Source organism: Tursiops truncatus, chromosome X, assembly GCF_011762595.2.
Source record: "Tursiops truncatus isolate mTurTru1 chromosome X, mTurTru1.mat.Y, whole genome shotgun sequence".
In the NCBI taxonomy this organism is placed as follows: domain Eukaryota; kingdom Metazoa; phylum Chordata; class Mammalia; order Artiodactyla; family Delphinidae; genus Tursiops; species Tursiops truncatus.
Window position 1 is genome coordinate 114982912 of NC_047055.1, and position 7811 is coordinate 114990722.

Below are 7811 nucleotides of genomic sequence, written 5' to 3' on the forward strand. Positions count from 1 at the left end.
TTTTTAGTGTCTTTGGCCAAGCTGGGGACGATAAATCAAGCCCCACCACTGGAGTCTCCCTTCTAAATGAGCCACCATCTAACAGTCTGTGCAGAACTCTGGCTTCAGCTTTCGGGTTTCATTTTTCCTGCTCTGCCGAGCGCTGAGCCTGTGCTCTTGGCTCCGGGAGATGGACTAAGGTTTACGCTTAAGATCACGTGGCAGTCCCAGCGGCTCTCGGCAAATGCGACTGCGTAGTCCATAAATGGTCCTTGTCTGGTGGCAAAACGCTTGGCTCCCTCTGCCTAAAAAGGAAATACTGAAGAAAATGTACATTATGGTCACCATGCTGCCGAGAGGACAATTTCCTGGCTGGCAGACCACTTGCTGACAGAGCAGAGCCAGGGAGAGCAGAGATGCCAAGCCTGTTGATTCACACGCGGGGCTTTTCAGAACGTTTGACAGCCCCGGACTCGCAGCAGCGGCAGCTCTGTGAGCACACACCATCTGGCCCCAGAGCCCTGCAGCTAAATGGAGGGAATCCATTTGAATAGAGCTTTGACCTGGGGTTTGAAAACCCGCCTCCTATGGCTTCCTTTGGAATTAGAGACTTAAAGACTTCCCCCTTCCTTCCCCTTTGGTCATTCCAACCATACCACACCTTCTCAAGCAGAGCTAGTGTATTCTTTCAGCAGCGCAGGCGTTCATTCACTCACTCATTCATTCTGTAAGTTGGCGTATACTGAGCAGCTCGCAAATGCCGATGCTTCAGCTCCAGAGGTGTCAAAGTCACACGTGGTCCCCGTCCTCCCCGAAATTACAGGTGAGTAGACAAGACAGATGTTCAACATTTACGATTCCACGTGAGGAAGGTTATGTGTGGGACGGTACAGCGTGCTGTGGGGGGGATGACCATGTAATTTGCTATCTGGACCTGGATGCCTGTGGGAGTAAAATAGTAATAACTATTCTAGAACAGCAGGTTAAACTAGGACTGTCCTGGGCCAGCCGGGTTGTATGGGTCCTCTAAGCTTTGGCCATGCAGCCAGGGACCTCAGTTCACAGGTCCACTCCCCTCCCTCTGTGACTCTGTTCCTACCTGTCCCCATTCTCATCCTACTGTCACTCCTTTATAGGGGAGCAGAATGAGGTGGCCTGAGTGACAGGGCCCACTGACGCCAGCGCTTTAAATCCCACACTTGGCAGTGCTGCCGGGCATCGAGCTGTCATCAGTTCCTCCTACTCCGGGTTACCTTGAGAAAAAACTTCACCACACGGAGGCTCTAAATCTTGACTCCTGCCTTTGATTCCAGCTCCCTTCCCATATTTCACGAATGTGGCCAGACCTTCTGCCCAGGGCTGCCCTGTGATTTTCTACTCTTCAGCGATACACGGAGCAGGCTGGCTTTCTTGTTCTGGAAGCTCCTTCTTCAGGTATGATGGGGTCTTAAAAGCCCAAAGCTCATTGGTCCAGCTGTCCCCTAGAGGGTGTCCCAAAGGTATAAATACCTCACCAACAACCTATCATTTCTCTGTCCCTGTAAGTCTGAGCTGTGGAAGATTCCTGTTTTCATTACTAAGGGTGGACCTGCAAAACCATGACATTAATGACAGCCTTGGCACGCGGCAGATGCTAGGGAGGTTCCGTCCCTTAGTCCCTAGGCCCACCTCTGAGTTCATCTACAGCCGCATAGATACGTCCCAGCAGGTTGGTAGCTTCTTACCACAAACACGTATAAACCCACTGCCTGAGGCTTCACCTGCCCGCCCTTGAACCTGCTCAACCCACAGGGCAACCCTCAACCAAAGAGGGATGAGAGACAATGGATGTGAAAGCCAGGCTCCAAGATGGCCCCAATGATCCTTGCCTCCTACTGTTCAGGCCCTTGTGTAGTTCCCTCCCACAATGAATATGGCTAACCTTTGTAAGCAATATAATACAGAGGAAATGCTGGTGTGTGACTTTTCGGGCTAGATCATAAAAGGCATTTATGTTTCCATCTTGCTCTCTCTGGGGGAAGCTGGTGGCCATGTCACGAGGACGCTCAGGTAGCCTTATGGAGAAGGCCATGTGGTGAGGAACTGAGGCCTCCTGCCAACAGCCAGCACTGTGCTGTCAGCCAGGTTAGGGAGCCATCTTGGAAGTGGATTCTCCAGCCCCAGCTAAGCCTTCAGATGACTGTATCCTGACCCATATCTTATGAGAGACCCCATGCCAGACCAGCCAGCTAAGTCAGCCTCAAATTCCTGACCCTTAAAAGTGTAAGAGCTAATAAATGTTCATTGTTGCTTTAAACTGCTAAATTGAGGGTAACTTGTCACAAAGCATTAGATAACTAATATGGTGGATAAATACCCCAGCTTGCCCGGAAGCACATTCCACATGGTTCCTCAGGCAGTCCTCAGTGGAACCGAACCCTGGTTGTCCACAGTGGTAATCTTCTCACTGCATGCTTCTAATTTTTTTGTTATTTTTTCCCCCTCTGTGTCTCATTCTTCCTACTCCCTCAGTTCTTGGGATCATCTCCCAAATAAACTACCTGCCCCGAAGTCCTTGCCTTGGCATGTTCTTTGAGGGAACCCAAAACAAGATAGGGCATCTTGTTCCTATTCATGGATCAACTTTTCAAAGGAAGAGTAGCTCTTGTGAATATTCTTACGCCTTTAGAAAACAACTATTCTAAGTCTTTATCAAAAATAGCTCTAACATATATCTTATGATTCCATGTATATGAAATGTCCAGGACAGGCAAATCTATAGAGACAGAAAGTAGATTAGTGGTTGTCTTGGACTGAGGGAGGGAATGGGGACTGACTGCAACTGGGCACAAGGTAACAGAAATACAGGGTAATAGAAATATCCTAACACTGGATCATAGTGAGAGCTAAGACGCTATATATTTCCTAAATATTAACAAAGTATGCACTTTAAACAGGTGACTTTTATTGTATATAAGCTGTGCCTCAATACATATGAAAACTGATTTTCACAGCTGAAACAAGTATAGAAATGAGAAGAAAAGAACGACGTAGGACAGAGGGAAATGCGAAGGAAAGGATTCCTATTGCCGCCACTTTAGAGCCATAAGAACTAGATCTACTACAGTCTCTTCCAAAATAAAACCAACGTATTTGATACAGGACAAGTAGTAATGAGGCCAAACTGTGCCTCCTCAAATACAGAAAACTAATATTAAAGACAGAATCTCATGAGGGCTTTGTCTAACCAAAGAAGACTCCCCCAGAAATGCTACATCTGTGGTTTGAGGAACCAATATCCCCGTCTGATATATAAGAACACTCCTAGGGAAGTTGTCTTAAGAAAGCCATCAGCAGCGACCAATCCTTATGGGGTGTGAGGCGTGGTGAGGGAGGTTGTGAGATACTGGCATCTCAACCCCATGATGAGAAGGAGGAAAGCACGACTAGTTATCATCCACTTCCTTAAAATCAGCAGTACTTAGGTACGCGCACATACCTTCCTTCATCTCTCCTGCTGAGAGAAGCAGTGTCCCCAGGGAAGTGAGCGGCGTGGCCCATTCTAGGTGCCCCCTTCCTTCTGATTAGCCAGGTCTCTGCCTGGCTAGGATCAAAGTTCAGGAGCCTGGGACAGGAGCGGGATGAGCGTATTGATCACTTAGTCCTTCTCTACATGTTTACTTACTGAGCTTGGAGCTCCTACAGAGCATCTGAGTAAAGGCCTTACCTGGACTACACTGATTTCAGAGAATGTTGGGAGCCTCTCTTATGCACGTGGGGGGGGAAGATGTAAGAGACATACATACAGATACACACAGGCACAAATACACACACATGTACGTACACACACATACGCATGCTGGTGACTTGGTTGTATCAGTTAGCTTTTGCTACATAACAAAACACCCCAAAACTTAGGGGCTTAAAACAACCACCATTTATATAGATCATGATTCTGGGGTCTGTGCAGGGAGTTCTTTTGGTCTGGGCTGAGATTTTTCACTTGCCTGCAGCCAACTAGACAACCTGGGAGTTACCTAGAGGCTGGGTGATCTAGGACGGCCACACTCACGTGTCTAGTATTTGGAAGCTACTGGCTGGGGCAACAGGGGCAACCACATGTCTCTCGCCAACTGGCAGGCAATCTTGGGTCTCAGGGTCCTGGGAGCCGCAAGAGAGAAAGTCCCAAAGCACAAGCACGTTTTAAGCCTCGGCTTGCTTCCTCTTTGCTAATTTCCCATTGGCCAGAGCAGGTCACATGGCCAGTCTAGACTCAAGGGAAGAAGAAATAGATTCTCCCTCTTGATGCAAAGAGCTGCCGTGTCAGGGGCAGGGGGAGTACTGGGGGCTATCATTTATATCAGCCACCTCACCTGTTCGTTTTTGTTTATTTTTTTTTTTAATTCTCTTCTCATTTCAGATCTGTGGGTTGTCATTCTTCTCACTTGCTGGAGAATGTGTTTTGTTCAACAGCCCTTCTAGCAGCTAGAGAATATAATTTATTTTGAGATGAGCCATTTTGCCCTGAGAAAAATTAAACTCTAGCTCTTTCTCTTGAAGAGAAAATTCTCTGTTGCCCTAATCAGCTACTGACTGCTATGGAGATGCCCCCAGAGTCTGGTTACAAGCCAAATGTAAGAAGCCATGCCAGGGAACCTGTTGACAGGGTGGATTTGGCCCCCGGGTCATGGTGAGCCTGAAGGGAAGAAAAATGGCAATGCCAAAGCCATGAAAGAGGAGAGGGGGAGAGGGAGGAAGACAGTGAGAGGAGGGGAAGCACTCAGTTAACAGAACTGGCATTGGTGTCACCCTGAAGGAACACCCAAGCACACACCGCTTAACACCTCAGGAGGAATTTGTAGCCCGGAGGTCTTAGCTGCATCTTTTTAAGGGTTGATTCGACTACATCTGAGGTAAAGGTTGACTAATCAAAATGGAGGGAAGATGCTCTGTGTTCAATTACATGCTGTCACAGGCAGTCAACACTGTTGGGGTCTGAGAGGGAGGAAGGCAGAGAAAAGATTGTTGGGTAACAGAGGTAGGTGGGGAAGGGCACATCTGGCATGAGAGGATTTTCCAGGGAAAGAGAGAGATTTGAGACTTGAGTCTCAGCTCCCCACTGTGAGACAAACATGAGGGGGAAGGAACAGGGCCCTTCAGCTCCCTCCCCTCCCGCTTTACTCAGCTCCTGAAATACAGTTTAACTTGGTATCAGCCAGCTTCTCAAGGACTAGCAGATAACCCTCTTGCCCAAAGCACGGTGTGAGCGCACACACACAGTGGAGAGGTGGGGTAGGCCAGGGGAGCCTATCGAATGTTGTTCTTCCCTCAAAGCATGAGTGGAACAGCCCCCCAGGTAGCCCTTTGGGGGATTTGAGAGCTCGCTCTTTGGGATGAGGGTTGCCAGGTGCCCATTACAGTCCAACTTTCCCCTTCTTACTGGGCACACAGCTTGACTACATTTCCCAGTCTCCCTTGCCATGAGGCTTGATCATGTGATTGAATTCTGGCCAGTAGGATGCAAAAGGAAGCAATGCCACCTCCAGAACTGGGATTTAAGACAGTAGACATGTCTCCTCTGTGTTATCTTTCTCCCTCCCACCACTGGGAACTCCCCGCAATCTAGCTTCAACCACACAGATAACAACAATACCCCAGGGGATAGCAGAGCCACACAAGAGAAGGAACTCGGGTTTCTGACTGACTGGGGAACAGAGCTGCTTCACTTAGCTGAACCATGCCCCTCTGAATTGTTATCTGAAAGACAAATAAACCTCTTGGTTCTGTAGGCTACTGTGTTGTTAAGTCTCTTTGTTACAACTTAGCCTTTTACCCTAACTAAGATTTTCATCCATTCAACCTCAATCTTGTAGGGCCCCTTTGGGAGATTCTCCTCTGGTCTTGAGGTCACCATGAGGCCAGTCTTAAACGCTAATGAATAAAAAAAAAATCAAAATATATATGCAACTCTGAAAAGACTGTAGAATGATGGCTGCTTTCCCTGAAACATTTTTTTGGGTGGGGGGGGGGTGTGTGCAGAGGATGTGATGACATTGCACGTGACTCAGCCAAATTGTTTCAGAACAACTTTTTTCCTCCCCAAAGTTTATTCCCTGTGGCAACTATCATCCTCTGTGTGTACGTCTCTCATTCTTCCTCTTGCTCTTACGCTACACACACACACACAAACACACGCAAACCCCCCTACTCCTCTCAGGCCTGTCTTCCCCTTTTGCTCTTTGCTCTTCTTCTGCAGCCTCCCCCTTCTTCTAGTCTCAGCTCTCTTGTATCCCCTCCCCCATTTGCGTCCCTATCGTCTTTCCACGTCACAAAAAACAAAAGATCATCCTGAACACCAACCCTTATTGGGAGGCAGAAAAATCAGTGAAATAGAAACAGTTTTCATGCTTTTGAAGTCAGGAGGAACAGAAAGAATTTACTATTTGTCTCTGTCCTGCCTAGGGAAACAGATTCTAAATGAGCAGCTACTATGTACTCACAAGACAGATATAGAACCATCTGGAAGGAATCCTGAAGAGCAACCAATGAGAAAACCAAAGTTCAGAAAATTACTTGCCTGGAACTTATTAATGGAAGAACCAAGAACGGACCCTGCTCTGTGAACCACTCGTGCTCAACTTCTAGCCCCATGCTCCCTCCTGCCCTTACCCCCACTCCCTGCTCGGAAACTTGGAGGGAAGTACCTGAGGCCCCTCCACAGAATGCTTCCTGGAGCTTCAGTCCACTAGACCCACCAGAGGGGCAGGAAGGCAGGCCAGACAGAGGGCTGGGGAAACAAGCCAGCCACAGAGGCAGCCAGGGCAAAGGCTGCACACCCACCCTGTGAGCCAACAATTTCACTCCTAGCTGTTTACTCAAGAGAAGCGACAATACATGCCTGTAAGAACACTTGTCTGGGAATGTTCATGGTTGCTTATTCATAATAGATAAAAACAGGAAATAATGCAAATATCCAACATGATGAGAACTGTTAAATAAATTATGGTGTAGTCATACAAAGGAACACGATCCAGCAATAAAAAAAAGGAATGAACTGGTCGTTATCACTGTTCTAAAGGCCAGCTATTACAAGAAGGCAGGGAACAAAGTAAGACAAATACGGTAGTCAGTTTTCAAGAAGGCTCCCAATGAAACTGCCTCCTGGTATTACACTGTACATAGTTCCCTATGTTGTACCAGACTAGAGTTGTTCTGTATGAACAACAGAATACTGCACGAATGATGGTATGTCACTTCCAAGATTAGGTTATAAAAATCTATGGCTTCCTGTTGGCCTGTCACTTGACCTGGGAGCAATCGTGCTATGAGCAGCCCAAAAGAGAGTCCCACATAGCAAAGAACAGAAGCCTCATGCCAACAGTCACGTGAGTGAGCTTGGAAGCCAATCCTCAAGAGAGACATTCATGAGAGACACTCTTGAGACACCCTGAGCTGGAACCATTAGCTCCTCCTCAATTTCTGACCTCCAGAAAATGTGTTGAATAGTAAATGTTGTTTTACATCTGTTTTTAAAAAAGGAATGAACTGCTGCTATACACGACAACATGGATGATCTCAAAAGCACTGTATTGAGTGAAAAAAGCAAGGCATAGAAGAACACACACTGTATGACTTCACTTGTGTGAAGTTCCAGAAGAAGTAAGACTAATATACGATGACAGAAATCCCAGCAATGATTGCCTCTGCTGGGGGGTGGGGACTGACTGTAAAGGGGCACGAGGGAACACCCCACGGTGATTGAAATGCTCTGTACCTTGATTTGTGAGGTTAGGGTTGCCTGTGTGCATTTGTCAAAGCTCACTGAACAGTACATTGAAGAACTGTGCATTTCA

The 7811-nt window shown here is 47.3% G+C and overlaps 1 long non-coding RNA gene across 1 annotated transcript; it reads left to right on the forward strand.

The window, feature by feature from the left end:
- The first annotated feature begins 483 nt into the window (after positions 1 to 483).
- LOC141277609 (uncharacterized) lies at positions 484 to 7421 on the forward strand. Its single transcript, XR_012329245.1, has 3 exons — positions 484 to 802; positions 1293 to 1413; positions 6421 to 7421. It is a non-coding gene; the product is annotated as an uncharacterized lncRNA (long non-coding RNA).
- The last annotated feature ends 390 nt before the right edge of the window (positions 7422 to 7811 follow it).